Consider the following 16,227-nt stretch of genomic DNA (forward strand, 5'->3'; position numbering starts at 1 on the left):
TGTTTGGAATGGAAATGAGATCATTAGAACACAAAAATAGGAAGGAAGAGCTTGCTCTGGGATTCCCCAGTTCAGTTCTGGTGAACAGACTCCAGACCAAAGCTGGGGTGGGGATGGGGGCTGGTGTGGATTATGAAGGGACAAATAGTGCTGCCTAACAGATCAGTCTTTGGAGAGTTAGAGAGTGCTCACAGCCACTAACTATACTTAAACAAAGACTGGAAGATCATTGATAAGGGTTATTGCACATATATTTGTCACTTTGGAGGCAGAGATTACAGATCACCACTAAATTCTTTTTTCCCTGAGGTTTTATCAATAGGTTGTATATACAACTCCCATACATTCTAAAGAAGAGCAGAGCTCCGTGCTATCACATTCAACATCACACTGATTCAGATACTTCAAAGCTGAATCATATATATCAGGTTTAACCACACTCAGAAATCTTCACAAAGCTTGCTTATCTCCTATGATGGATGACAAATTGATCCCTAGAATGAGCACAATGAAACACAAAGGAATTAGCTTCAAACAGCATGCCGTTATGAAGCAACATACTGTATGGAGTCCTATGCCTCTGATTTTGAATCTTGATTCTATTGTGTGTGTGGATATTTTAAGTTTGCTATATAATTGTATAACCTGTGACCTTGGACAAGTTACTCCTTAAGCCTCAGTTTCTTTTTTTTTTAAATTTTAATTTCATTTATTTCAGACCCATTCAGTTTTAGGTCTGGGGACGGGAGCATGATGTCTCTTTGGCTTAGGCTACTGGGGTCCACAACATCCACAACTGTGTAGTCCTTGGGGAGCACTGTGGAGGTTCCACATGGCTGCAAGGGCTGTTGGGATCCTCAGTGGCACCTCCTACTCCAGTGGCTGGGGACTGGACAAGTGGCAGTGGTGCAGAGCCAGCGGGATGCAAACACGCAGCTGTGCGGAGCAGCTGCAGGTGCCTGTACAGTGTCAGGGTCTGGTTGGAGACACACACATCGTGGTGGGGATCAGGGCCAGCAGCAGGGGTGCACCGACGGATGAAGATGTACTAGGTGCTCTGGCTGTTGGCTTGCACTTCTGTGGCCAGAAGTTTTCCCTATGGGCATGCACACAACAGTGGGGGCCAGTGAAGGGAGTCAGGCTGTGTCGTGCAAGTGCACAGCTGGAGGGACTAGCTGTAGGTAGACCCCGTGGTACAAGCCAGTGGCAGGAAATATGGCCAGAGTTGGGCCCACAAACAGCTGTGGGGGCACTGGCTATTGACATGCGTAATTGTGTCTGTAGGGTCTTGCCATGCGTACATAGCAATGGAGGTCAGTGTGAGGAGCCTGGCTAAGGGTGTGCAGGTGCACAGCTGGAAAGGCTAGCTGAAGGTGAGCCTGGTAAGGCAGGCCGGTGACAGGCCAGGAGACAGGGCTGAATCCAGCCTCACGAGCAGCTGTGAGGGCCTGGCCCGTCAGTGTGCCCTTCCATGGCTGTGGGATGTTACTCCACGCAAGCCGGCAGCCGTGGAGGCCACTGATGGGAGTCAGGCTGGAGGCATGCAGGCCCACAGCTGGAGGGGCTGGCCCTCAATGTGCACATCCCAGTGGGGGGTCAGCCATGGGGTCTAGGCTGACATCTTGCACTTGCACAGTTGTAGAGGTGTGGGAAACTGAGTGTGGATCATGGGCTCTGGAGAGGGGTTATGGAGGGAGAAAATGGGGAGGGACTCAGGGGGCTGGCATCTGTGAATATGAATACTTGTGGGGCAAAACCCAGTGAAGTCAGCAGGGCATCTGCAGTGGCTGGCTTTTGTTTTTTTCAAGGCTAAAAGCTGCTGCGATCCTGTGCAGAGTAGGTCACCGGGGACTCTATGTAACTGTTCTCATTGCATGGACCCTGCTCTCCTTCCTTGTTTCTAGCCATCTCTATATGTTCCAGCTTTGCTGGACTCTGGGTGCAGTAAAACTGAAGCAGGTCCTTGATGTAGTGACCTGAAAGGCTGGGGAAGCATGTTGTCCACTTTGCTCTCACTTTCCCTACAAGGGGAACTCCTTCTGGTTGGGAAGTTCCCTCTTGGTGCTGAGCAGTGCTGGTGTGGCCCACTTTTCAATTGGATTGTTTGTGTTCCTATTGTGGAGCTTTAAGAATTTTTTCAGGTATAGTTTGGGTAATAGTCCTTTATCAGATGTGTCTTTTGCAAATATTTTCTCCCAGTCTGTAGCTTGTCTTCTAATTCTCTTGATACTGTTTTTCACAGAGAGAAGTTTTTTAATTTTAATGAAGTCCAGCTTGTCAGTGATTTCTCTGATGAATTGTTTCTTTGATGTTGTATAGAGAAAGACATTGTCATGCCCAAGGTCATCCAGGCTACCCCATTTACCTTCTAGCAGTGTATAGTTTTGCATTTTACATTTAGATCTATAATTCATTTTGAATTAATTTTTTTGAAAGATGTAAAGTCTGTTTCTAGAATCTTTTTTTTTTTTTTTTTGCATGTGGATGTCCAGTTGTTCTAGCACCAATTGTTGAAGAGACTATATTCCATTGTATTGCTTTGCTCATTTGTCAAGTATCAGTTGACTGATATTTATGGGGGTCTATTTCTGAGCTCTCTATTCTATTTTATTGATCTATTTGTCAGTTTTTTCACCAATACCACACTGTTTTGATTCCTGTAGAATATACTAATGTTTTGAAGTCAAGTAGTGTCAGTCCTCCAACTTTGTTCTTCAACATTGTGCTGGCTATTTTGGGTCTTTTGCCTTTCCATAAAACCAGTTTGTTGATATCCATAAACACTTGTTGGGATTTTGATTGGAATTGCATTGAATGTATAGACCAAGTTGGGAAGAACTGAAATCTTGACAATATTGAATCTTTCTATTCATGAACATGGAATATCTCTCCATTTATTTATTTCTTCTTTGATTTTGTTGATCAGAATTTTGTAGCTTTCTTTATAAAAATCTTGTATATAGTTTGTTAGATTTGTACCTAAGTATTTCATTTTTGGGGGTGCTAACATTAATGGTGTTGTGTTTTTAATTTCAAATTCCACTTATTCATTATTGGCATAGAGAAAAGCAACTGACTTTCATATATAAACCTTGCATCTGCAACCTTACTATAATTGTGTATTTGTTCCACTTTTTTGTTGTTGACTTTTTTTTTTTAAAGATTTTATTTATTTATTTGACAGAGAGAGAGAAAGAGGGAGAGCGAGAATGCGAGGGCACAAGCAGCAGAGGGCGAGGGAGAAGCAGATTTCCTGCTGAGCGGGGAGCCTGACATGGGACTCGATTCCAGGACCCTGGGATCACGACCTGAGCCGAAGGCAGAAGCTCAACCGACTGAGCCACCCAGGTGCCCCTTGTTGTTGATTCTTTTGGATTTTCTACATAGACAGTCATGTCATTTGTAGACAAAGACGGTTTTATGTCTTCCTTCTCAAACTGTATACCATTTATTTCCTTTTGTCACCTTATTGGGAGTGTGTGTTTTCACAGAAAACATTGTGGGGTTGGTAAAAATTGGAAGTGACCAGTTCTGAAAAAAAAAAAGCAGAAATGAACATGCCCACCTTCACTTCAATCCTCTAACACACCGTTGGTCTCTGTCATAGCCTTGACACCACTGACTTGAGGATTTGTTGACTTATCTGTTCTCTGCTACAGACTCTGAGCTCACTAAGTGCAAGGAGAATTTCTTTTGTTTGCTTTATGTCAGTCCCTGGCACTGTGTCTTACACAATATTCACACTCAGGAATTGTTTGTGGAATGAATACATGAAGTGACTCATGAGGAAACAAAAACATATATGGTTAGAACAGATTAATTCTGCCTTTTCCATGGGAATTCTCTGGGGAAAAAAAAAAAAAAGATTCTGAAAGAGAGTTTCTCAGCAGATCTCCTCTCAATAAGTGAGCTTTTTTTTTTTTTTTTTTTGTGGTTAAGTACCTCATTTTCTCAACCCCCAGGCTTTAACTAAGATAAAAGTTTTGAAATGCATAAAAGTTTCAGAGTGTCCCCCAAGGGTAGATTTTGCAACACCAAGGTGCTAAGCAGCTCGTAGCGGGTCAGGAAAATAAATTTATGCCCGAAGTAACTTGTCTGATGCCAGCAACTAATGGAGGCATCAGGGAGAAGTGGGCTTAGTGGTCATGTTATGGTTCAGATGATACGATATTTTCTTTCTAGCAAGTTCTATCAGCTAATCAGTTGTGTGTGTGTATGTGTTCCAACATTGCACTGCTTGAAAATTACATACCATGAAGTATGGACCCTCAAATTGGCTTGCATGGATTTCTCTACTGGGGGAGGATGGAAGAGAAACCCAGAGGGAGTCTGCCATGTGCCTTGTCCCTGTATTTTAGCTGAGAAAACAAAACACAAAAGTTAAGGCAATGTGTGTGTGAGTTGTGAGGCAGAGTGGTGAGCTCCATAAGACCAGCTCAAAGGCAAAGTTCCTGGGGGACAACGGACATAGCTAGGGCAAGAACTTGGGTGGGTTCCTTTGCAAATAATTTTCCATTTTAATGATGTGGCTTTTTCCATTTTCACCATTGTAAAAATAATATATACTTCCTATAAAAAATCTAGAGATTTTTAAAATTTTTTAAAAAAATAGAGAAAAATCTACTCATAATTTCACTAAAGGCAATCAAAATCACTGATGTCATTTTGATATGTTTCCTTGCAATCTTTTTTTTTTTTTTACTTTTTGAAAAAACCATAGCTATGATCATATTTCTTCTATAACTATTCTCTGACCTATCTTCTCTCTTTAGCTCCTTTAATCCATTGAGCTCTTGATTTTTTTTTTTTAAGATTTTATTTATTTATTTGACAGAGACACAGCGAGAGAGGGAACACAAGCAGGGGGAGTGGGAGAGGGAGAAGCAGACTCCCCACTGAGCAGGGAGCCCTATGCGGGACTCGATCCCAGGACCCTGGGATCATGACCTGAGCTGAAGGCAGATGCTTAAAGACTGAGCCACCCAGGCGCCCCTGAGCTCTTGATTTTCGTTAAGATTCCCATTTATCTCCTTTTGTAGTTCCCACTTCTCTCCTAAAACTCTTCATCTTCTCATTTATTTTCTTGAACACATTCAACATAATGATAATATCGGGTCTCCTCTGTGTCTGTCTACTCCGTTCTTCTATTCTATTGTGGTTTAATCTGTTTCACTGTCATTTTTCTTTTATTTTTTGGTCAATTCTTATCTTTCTGTATGCTGGTTTTACTTATTTTTTTATGCATGTGTTGGACCTTTTGTTGAAAAATTGTAGAGATGATTTGAAGTTATGGATGATATCTTCCTACTGAAAAGATTCGCTTTTGCTTCTGGCAGGATGTCAGGTGTGGAATTATCATCCAAATCCAATCAGGAAATGAGCTGTTGAAGCTGGGCTTGAGTCCTTGGAAGTCGACTTCTACTTCGCTCTTTTTTCTTGGTTGTAGTCCTTCCTGTGTCATAACCAAAAGCCTAGAATATTTTCCAGGGACCTGTCTTTTTTGTGGCCCTAAACTTCAATTTTTATATATCCCACCCTTGTGAGAAACTCCGTTCAGTTTCTCTAATTCCGTTGCTGCTTTGAACTGACAAATGCCCTCAGAAGGAACGCAACACCAAGTACCAGATTCATTTCTCGGAGTTTCCCTTCTCTGCCGGATTTTGATTCACAAGTCCTCAGTGACTTTGTAGCTGTCAGGTATGTGCACACAGATATTTCTAAGCAGAATTGTTTTTATTTAATTTTAAGCAGAGGGAAAAAAACCAGAAGCAGGAAAGCAGGGGACCAGTGTGTGGGCATGTATGGGAAGTCACAGCAAACATCAAGTGTAAGGGTATTGGCATCGATACTGCTCGATGCTGCTTGTGTCCTCAGCACAAGCATCTCGTTCATAGGATGAATCTGATTTCACATCTTTCCATCCTTTCAATATGGAGAACTCTCTCCTAGGCTTAAAGGAGATATGCTTCGGTAGTAGAAGCATCCGTTGATGTGAATGTCGCCTAATATGGCTAATCCTTATAACGATCTTAACCCTTGAGCTTCAGTGTTCCTATCCTGAAATTTACCAAGGGTATTCAATATTTGCTCTGGGTCTGTGAAAGGACTAAGTGAGATAATGTGTGCGAAAACACTGAGTAAATTTTAGAGTGACACTCAGATATAAATGTTGGCTCTCATTTGTGCTTCCCCCCAATTCCCGGATTTCTTAGAATCTTTATGAAAAATCCAGCCCAAATGACACTAAGGCTTGCACATTAGGACTTGCACTGACAAAGGCAAAGCTTGCTTAATCACAAAACAGTCACGAGTTTGGAAAAGCTTGGCTTTTTTGTTTTTTTGTTATCTATAAAACATGTCTTATTAATGCTTGGGTCTTATCCTCTGAAAATAAATGTAATATTGCTGTTGTCATCATTATGAAATCTGCTGTATTATACCTGCTGAATGATTCTTTGCTCAATTCAGTTTAAATGGAATGAAAGCCAAAACTTTTTTCCTTTTCACTCATAGATTGTTGACCTGAAAATTAAATGGAAGCAAGAATCAATGAGCAGTCGGCTTTGAGTGCTGGAAAAGGAGGTTTTAAAGACAGTGGTTTCAAAAATATCTCATACTAGGCTGGAAACTGTATTTTAGACCAAGTAAAACAAAAACTAACTGGCTGTTAGTGGTTATCAATAAAATATTTTCTTTTCTTTTTTAAATATTTTATTTATTTGAGAGAGCGCACGAGTGCACAAGTCGGGGGAGGGCAAAGGGAGAGGGAGAAGCAGACTCCCTGCTGAGTGTGGAGCCTGATGTGGGGCTCCATTCCAGGACCCCGGGATCATGACCTGAGCCGAAGGGAGACGCTTAACTGACTGAGCCACCCAGGTCCCCCAAAGTGTTTTCTTATATAAAATTTCACCAATGAAAATACTACTCCCCAAGATATCCCTGATTTATTTGCTGACTCTTCATTCCAGATTAAAGGTAAAATACTATCCAATTTGCTATCTTTTTCATTAACTATTACCATTCATCATGTACCTTTTTTATACAGGGCACTCATTTTAGTGCTGGGTTTCAAAAAAAAAAAAAAAATACAAGATCTATACCATGCCCTTAAAGGACTTCAATAGAGTTGGAGGGATAGGCTATGTGTAGAAACATATATAAATAGTAAGTAAGGCATTATGGATTATCACTCGTACAGGGGTATGTTTGCTTAGATGTTGAAGTCCTCAGCCAGGGTGATCTGGGGGAGAGTCACGGAGGGGATATGAGTTGAGCTGGGCTTTGAAGTTGTTAGAAATTAGTTAGGTGGGTATAATGAGGGATGGGATTCCAAGCAGATGGGACAGTATGAGTAAAGGCCTAGAGATAGGAATTCAAATGGCACAATGAAGGTCCACACAACGAAAGCACTGGAAGGTAAGTCCCAAGAGAGCAAGGCCTTTGTCTATTTTGTTCACTGCTGTATCTCAGTACCTAGATCAGATCCTGGCCCATGGCATATGCTCAATAAATATCAACTGATTGCAGGGTTAATCAGAGACTAAGGAGCCCACTAGTTTGTGTGGTATAGGAGTCTTTGTAAGAGGTTTTCAAGGAGAAAACAGGAAGCTGAGATCTCCAGGGTACCGAGGTCCTGTCTGAGAGTTCTTGTCCTTCAGGTCACATCAGAGGGTTGCATCTCAGGCTGGTGCCATTTGGATTATGCATGTGGGGAAAGGAGAGGAACATCAGTCAGCAAGAACTTCCTATCATATTTGGGCCTTTCTGAATGGCAGTTCTCCCATCCTCACTTTATTCTGAGTTGTTGTTGTTGTTGTTGTTTTTGTATCAGTAGCAGAGGCTTTGTGTAGAAGCTTTAACAGGAGCTAAAACTTAGAAATGACATACAGCTCAATTAATGAAAGGCCTTTCTTGAGAGTGGGACAAATCAGCCCATGGAAAAAGAAAACTGCTAAGTCTGATGCCCTTGCAAATGCAGGCATTGGATAGGTGGTTTGAATCCTTTGTGGAACCAGTGACGACTGAGAAAGTTGATACCAATTCTTTGAGAACATGTCACCTTAACCTCGCTTCCTTTTGGGATGGGGTTGCTAGACTGATAAGCCAGGACATACGCATCAGCGCTTGCTTCATTCAATTCAATTTTCTGCTGAATAGCCTGTGAATGGAAAGGGAAAACTATCTTGAATCTTGAGCCTTGGATTCGCCCTCAACTGAACCCAGCCAGGAGTTGCTCAGCTGGAGTAATGGAAGAGCTTAGGTAGTCACAATAATGGTATTAAAGCTCACTTCCAGAGCCTGAAATCTGGGGAATAATGACATGCTTTATGGACAACTAAAAAATAGGAAAGCCAAACTTTCCAAACCCACAAGGTAGCTTCATGCCAGCTAGGCTTTTGACAAAGTTCTTTTCATTTCTCAGTTGGAGAAGTAGGATAACAAAGTTAAATAAAGTCATAAATGGCTGAAACACTGGGCTGCACTGTAAGAATGTTGATTTGTGACCAGGCTAGTCATGAACATGATGTGCCTGAGGATTCTTTGTGCTATGTCCTGCTTGATATTCTATCAGTGGCTTCAATGAAGACAGAGAAGCTGGCTTATTTTATTTTTCCATAAGTCTGCAGTATAAGGTTAGATGTGGGGAGATACTTATAATGTAATAATATGCCATCCTTCTTTAGCTTTAATTTTGTTGCCGTAAAAATAAATTGGAACCATATGTCTATAAAACCCAAATGCACCGGCTCAGATGTTCTGAGGAACTGTCATGCTCACTACCCTCCTCAGAGAAAAGTCACTGCAAATGATTTGTACCATGTATCCCTTGTGCGTGGACTCCGTGGATTGGTGCCTTGCTCAAGGGGAACTTGGGTGACTCCTGGGGAGAAGTCTGCCCAGTGCGGGTGATTTATATTGGACAATGACTAAGAGACCTGAAGTGAGTCTCTCTAATGGGGATTTTTATGTGAGAAACAGATGATCCACAGAGGTCAGCAGCACAATTTGAGAGCACAAAGACGGTGGGGAACATAAGCCGTAAGGCAGGAAGAATGTGGAGTCAGCACAGTGGAGACTCAAAAGAAGCAAAGGGAATAAGAGGAAAAGAAGCCTGAAGGATAGAGAGAGATAGAGAGAGAGATTTGGGACATAAAAGTTGCCATTATGTCCTGAACCACTTTCCAGCTTCCACGAATCTGTGTTTTTTTATGTGCCATTTCTACCCCGGGTCTGTAGCAAAACACCATGCTGGTTGAGGTAACCCGAGTGTTCCTTGAAAACCTGAAAGATCCCAAAGACTTTGAATAGAAGGAGGTGAGTTGTCCATCAACTGTCCAGGGTTTTGGATATAGTTTATATCCGAGCCCATGCAAAGGTGTTTTGAGGAGATTGGTCCTTTTGGTGACATAACAAATCAAACAGAGATGGTGTTTTGTCAGGGAAGCTGAGCTTGTTTCATCGACCCTATAAAGAAGTTTTCCATTTATTTTGACCAGACTGGACACTCAAACACTCTTTTTTTTAAATTATGTTATGTTAATCACCACACATTACATCATTAGTTTTTGATGTAGTGTTCCATGATTCATTGTTTGCGTATAACACCCAGTGCTCCATGCAGAACGTGCCCTCTTTAATACCCACCACCAGGTTAACCCATCCTCCCACCCCCTCCCCTCTAGAACCCTCAGTTTGTTTTTCAGAGTCCATCGTCTCTCATGGTTCGTCTCCCCCTCTGATTCCCCCGCTTCATTCTTCCCCTCCTGCTATCTTCTTCTTCTTCTTTTTTTTTAAACATATAATGTATTATTTGCTTCAGAGGTACAGATCTGTGATTCAACAGTCTTGCACACTTCACAGCACTCACCAAAGCACATACCTTCCCCAATGTCTATCACCCAGCCACCCCATCCCTCCCGCCCCCCCAACCACTCCAGCAACCCTCAGTCATATGATACATGTCTTTCTCTGATTGACTTATTTCGCTCAGCATAACACCCTCCAGTTCCATCCACGTCATTGCAAATGGCAAGATTTCATTCTTTTTGATGGCTGCATAATATTCCATTGTATGTATATACCACATCTTCTTTATCCATTCATCTGTCGATGGACATCTTGGCTCTTTCCACAGTTTGGCTATTGTGGACATTGCTACTATAAACATTGGGGTGCACGTACCCCTTCGGATCCCTACATTTGTATCTTAGGGGTAAATACCCAGTAGTGCAATTGCTGGATCGTATGGTAGCTCTATTTTCAACTTTTTGAAGAACCTCCATACTGTTTTCCAGAGTGGCTGCACCAGAACACTCAAACACTCTTAAAATATCTTAAGTTTGACTTCAAATTCAGATTAACCATAAACAGTATCCAGACCAGCATATCGTCCTCTAACTTTCAATAGCTTTTTGAGAAACTTCAGCGTTATGTGTTCCTCTGAGTGAGGCTGACAATCTGCAGCTCCATGAGATATGAGGCACCTTTTGGTACAATGTTGGCATTTGCATCTATTTTCTTAAATCTCATGAAAGAAAATGGTGTCATGAGGGAAGGCAGGGGTACACAGAAAGAAATTCTCTTTTCTTTAGGGCTAAAGGGTATCCATACTCCATTTCTCTTGGCTGCATGAAAAGAGAGAAATGGGATTTCATCCTTTTTACCTTTCTCTCCTGATAGTTCTCTTCTTTCATTCCTTGACCCTAAAATGTTGAGCAATGGGGGAGACAAAGGAAATAGAAAGCAAAAAAGGGGATATCAGATTGGAAATGTCAGCTCCATTCATGAAGTAGGATGGGATGAGATAGGATGAGGGCCTGGGACCTCAGGGGGAGAGCGAGTCATGGACGTGGGATAGACAGTGGGAGAACCCCACTGTTACCACTCAGGGGGACAGGGACATCTCGAATCAGAAAAACTGGATCCAGGCATTGTTATGGAGATCTTTTTGCTGGCATCTCTTGATATAAATGTTCATTAAGGCCTTTCAGGGTTCCTCATAGCAGACAGTCTGCTGCTTTAGGATGTCCTTCCCTGCTGAGAAGTTAGTGTCCAAAGTTCCTTTTCCAGTTAATAATTAATTTTTATAACATACGCATCTTCTCAGCAAATTGTCCATCTGCCTCAAAGTCTCTGCCTCTGGAAAATTGTGTCTCAAGTATATGGTTACTGGATTCCCATTAGCTGTGTAGACTCAGCTTCTGGAGAGTGAGGCAGAGGGCAAGGCATTAAATCTGTGTGTAGACTCAGTCTAGGCAGGCGCAGGAGCCCAGGGAAGCTGCACACCCTCCTGCCCTCATTCGCTTATTTCTGAGTATTTTAAGCGACTTCTGAATGTTGGGTCCCATGCTAGAGAAATAATAATGGGGATATATAATCATGAGCAAAACAGACATGGCTTCTCACCTTGTGGGGTTTACGGTCAAGGTGGGACAGAGGGCACCAACATTGCCCTAAGGAAGTACAGTTCTTACTCAACCTGGACGTCTGCTGTGCTCCCTACAGGAGCAGGAGCGAGGCCAGGGGTGGGACACGCCTTGATGAGATGAGAGTCCTGGAGCCCATTAAAGGACATTGATGTGTGTTTCTCAGAGTTGTTTTCATGTTAGCCAAGGAGTGATCACATGTGTGCAAGTGTGTGTGTGTGTGTGCGCGCGTGTGTGTGTGTGTGTAGGAAGGACTATTTATAGTTACGTGGTTTTTTAAATCAATACTTAGTTTATTAAGGTCACAAATGAAAAAAACCTATTTTTTCTTAAGGTTTTAAGTTCAACTTATAAACTTTGTTATTCTACCAGAATTTATTAAATATTTATGTAAGAGTAAGAATAATTACCTTTCCATGTACATTAATGATGTTCAATAAATTAATAAGTTTAATGGATCGATTTCCCTTAAACAATTAACCCCATTTACAAACCTAATTAATTTATATCTTTTAAATATCTTTGTGCACATTAAAATGCAATTTGTCTGATTCTCTTAAATGCATCAAATGCTTGAAAGGGCAAACTTATGCACCCAGAAAACAACATCTCCTTGGTTTCAGGACAGCTTTTGTAAATCAAGTAATACATGTTTATAAATGTTATAAATCAAGTTTGGTTAAGCATGCAAACTGTTACAAAGAAACGTGTTTACACCTTTTACATGAAAAGCACAGGTCTGGGGTGTGTGTGTGTGTGTGTGTGTGTATGTGCGTGTTTCCAGCACCACTGAGCAATTCTCCAATCCCCCACTGACACTGAGCGGCTGTCCTACAATGTAACTTGGTTCTGACACTGGAGTTCTCAGTTCGCTACTGGGGATAGCGTCAGCTCCCATCACAGGCCCAGTGTGTCACTGTGCTTCTGACTGACTGGCTGCAAAAGTCTGGCTCCTTCCCAGGGAAGAGGAAGCGCAGTTTTCAATGACTCTAGGCCAATAGAAAAAATTCAGCCCTCAAGAGGAGAGTTGTAGGGCTGTGCCTCTGTCCTCCCCAGCCCACGAGGGCCCTAGTGGGCCACAGCACAAACGACCCTGGATATCACTCACCGGGGACACTGCCATTCTTGTACATTTGGGGGGTTAACAAAGAGACCCTGTGGCATGGGATTGCAGAGCAAGGATGAGGGATTGATAATGCAGATTCATTTAGCGACAGTAACTTCTTGGTTGTATTCTCAAAAGTTATGAATGATCCTTTTGCTCACCTGCTGGCCTGACTTTCTCCTGCCCACAGACCAGGAGAAAGGGAAATCAACATTGAGTGGAATGATTCTCAAAAGAAGGAAAACCTTCTGGGGCTGGCTCAATACTTAATCAAGAGGATTGAAAAGCACTGATTTAATTAATTATCCTGAAGTTCCTTTGGAGGGGTCTGTGCAGGATCGTCTGAATGAGGGCTCCAGAATACACCCAGCACCCTCAGAGAGGATGTGCATATCCGCTGCCACACGGCAGGCCCTAAAATGGGCATCAGCACCCACTGGATTTCCGGTGGAGGCTCATTCAGGAAGTCACATGCTGTAGGACAGCTGCAGAGGATGACAGTGGCGGCAGCTGACTCTGTGAATACAGACAAGGGGCAAGATGCTGGCTTCATGGATATTTGCTTCACCAAGATAACTGGAGAGCTTTTTCTTGGCCATGTTACATCATCCCGGAGTCTCTATGCTCAAGCTGCTCCTCGGAGAATGCAGAGCCATGATGCTAGTTATCTTGATGTCCATGGCCAATTCCAAGCAGCAGTTTATAACACCTTAGAGGTGTTCATTCATATTAATTCGAGATCATTCCTGCCACGAATCTTCTCTTTAAGACTACTTTCCCTTTACCATTCCTAGTACCCTAAAAGCAGGCCCATGTAATGTACTTGAATTACTATCGTGCATCCTCGTGTCCAATTGCTCCCTGCTCCACCCACTTTGGGTCCCACTGTCAAGAGAGTTTTGAAAAAACACCACTACCCTGCTCTGTAAGCCATAGTGGCTTCCCGTTACTTACAGCATAAAAATCAAACCACTCAGGCTTCTAAGGACTTCAGTGTCTGGTCCTGCCCTCCTACCCATCGCTGCTCTGGAGGGCTGTTCTTCTTCCATGAACTCACTAGACCCCACTCCACACTGGGCTCCTACCCAGGGCTTGTGCTGTGTCTTGTGACCTCTTAACCTCTTCCAGGAAGCCTTTCTAACCACTCTAGGTCATGCTAACTTGTTCATTTATCCATTCGCACATTCACTCACTCACTCACTCAATTTATGGAGCATCTTTCATATTCCATGCACTGCCAACATCTGGATACACATTCATAACCCCTTGATCATCAAGGCTACTGTGTACACATTTGTGCAGTTTGCGCCCTCACAAAGGGACAGAGGTGGCCAATAACATTAGAAATCAAGCCCAATATTTTTGTAACCCACTCCCCTTGCCTCCAGGCCTTCCTCTCTCTTCTCTTCCTCAGTTTCGGCCAAGCATCAATAAGGAATTACTGCCCCAGGACAAATCTTATTGTTTTTCTCATTACTGCTCTTTGTATGAGTCAGGGTGCTGTGACTTTGTTAAACTGACGTTTGTTAAGTAGAACCCCGAGGTGTCACATGGTAAGCTGTGGTTCAAGGGACCACAGGAGAGGCCTTGAGGGCCATGTGAGAAGGTCAGGGCAGGGTGCAGGCAGAGAGGGGCAGAGGATGGGAACACGTCTTTATCAGGGTCCATGGGTGGAGTGCTTTAGGGTTCTCAGGTTAAGGCCAGATCGGTTAGTCCAAACCCCAAAGAGCGGGGTTTTGGTAAATTCCACAGGGGTCTTACAAGGGCGAGGCTATGGGAGGCAGGGGTGATTGTTGATCGCAAAGGCTGTTGGGGAGTCACTTCGGGGACTTACATTTGCTTGTGATGCTGTGGCTGCTATCTAGGGCATGCCTTGGATGAGGGGGCTGGTGTTGGTTTGAAGTCCCTGCAGGCTGCTTGGCTAAACAGAATGGATGCCACACCATGGAGTAGCTTAGCTCAACTCTCAGCACACCGTGTGGGAAGCAATCAAAAGATTCACTTGGCTGGGATTTTGAGGGGATTTCAATACTGGTGCTAATTTCAGAGGAAGGGCAGGTGAAAGGAACCCTCAAGGGGAGTTGAGGCGTAGGGGAGGAACAACAGCCAGGAATCTGTCACCCGAAGAGGGTCTTGCAGCAAGTGCCTCCATTGGGTGCCATTGGAGGGAAGTTTCTAGGTCTCAGCACTGTGGTTGTTTGGGAGCAGATGGTTCTGTATTGGGGTATTTGGTAGTGTCATCCCTAGCCTGTTACATGCCAGTAGACACACCCACCTACCTAGTCATGACACCCCAAAATGTCTCTACACTGGCCAAGTGTCCCCCAGGGGGCCAATTCACTCTCCAGCTGAGAGCCACTATCATAAAGGGAATATTCTCTGCCAGAACCCCCTCCTCCCAGCACAGAGCCCCGGGGTGGGAGGAAAGAACCTGATGTCTCACTCAGCCCTCTCCTCATCTCCTGTTTACCAGTCACTGCTGAACCCGGACAGAAGCCAGAGGACAAAGTTTTATGCCCTTCAGGAAGCTCCTTTCTTTTAATTTTTTTTTTTTTAAAGATTTTATTTATTTATTTGACAGAGAGAGACACAGCGAGAGAGGGAACACAAGCAGGGCGAGTGGGAGAGGGAGAAGCAGGCTCCCCGCAGAGCAGGGAGCCTGATGTGGGACTCGATCCCAGGACCCTGGGATCATGACCTGAGCCGAAGGCAGTTGCTTAACCGACTGAGCCACCCAGGCGCCCATCCTTTCTTTTAACTTAAGACAAAATCCCAACAGGTAATTAGACCTGCAGCTCTGAGTCAGGATGGCGACAAAAGCCATTCATTCACCGACTCCTGACTGCTGATGAAGATTGTCTCTGACAGCCCAGAGATGGGTTACTAAAGTCATTGGTAGGGACAGGTCTCTGTCTTTTGCCTTGTCCTGTTTTTGCTTCGCTCCGATGCACAGCTGGCTATTTCCTGTTACCTCTAGTTTCACATCTTCATTCCGATCTGCCCATCTTCATTCTGATCTGCCCGCGCACTTACCGGGAGAAGTACCTTGGGAAGGTCTGTAGAAGCTGAATCGTTGCTGCTCTTCTGGACTCCCAGGCCTCCTTTTGAGACAAATCCCGTCAAGGCCCCAGTGTTCTGTCTTGTTTGTCCCTCTGTGGTATGTCTGGTGCCTTTCAGAGGAAATGCTGCCCAACTATCATTCTATCAATGCTAGATTGTACTGATGTTCCAGTGTTTGGGTAATGCTTGGGCCACCCTGTTGGCAGTCTTTTGTTGACGGATTGATTGGCTAGGCCCTCAGCCATCTTGGGGCAGAGTTCCTACATTTTGTTGGGGGAGTTGTTTACAACTGTGCTCACCACATTTTTATGAGCATACGAATCACCTGGGATCTTGTTAAAATTCTGATTCTGTAGGTACATTCAGGGAGGAATAGTCTGTATTTCTAGTAAGTTTCAGGCCGCTGCTGGTAGTCTGCAGACCACATTTTGAAGAGCAAGGATCTAGGTGACAGCAAGACACACAGTGCTTTCTGGTGTGAGCAATCCATTTGATTATAATTTAATAAGAACCTGTTGCAGAATATGGGGCTAGGTTTTGTAGAGGATCCAGATGCACACTTTTATCATCCTGAAGACCCCATATGACTCTGCATTAAAGCACAGAGATTTGGGGCGCCTGGATGGCTCAGTTAGT

Source organism: Phoca vitulina, unplaced genomic scaffold (genome assembly GCF_004348235.1).
Source record: "Phoca vitulina isolate PV1807 unplaced genomic scaffold, GSC_HSeal_1.0 scaffold26, whole genome shotgun sequence".
Classification (NCBI taxonomy): domain Eukaryota; kingdom Metazoa; phylum Chordata; class Mammalia; order Carnivora; family Phocidae; genus Phoca; species Phoca vitulina.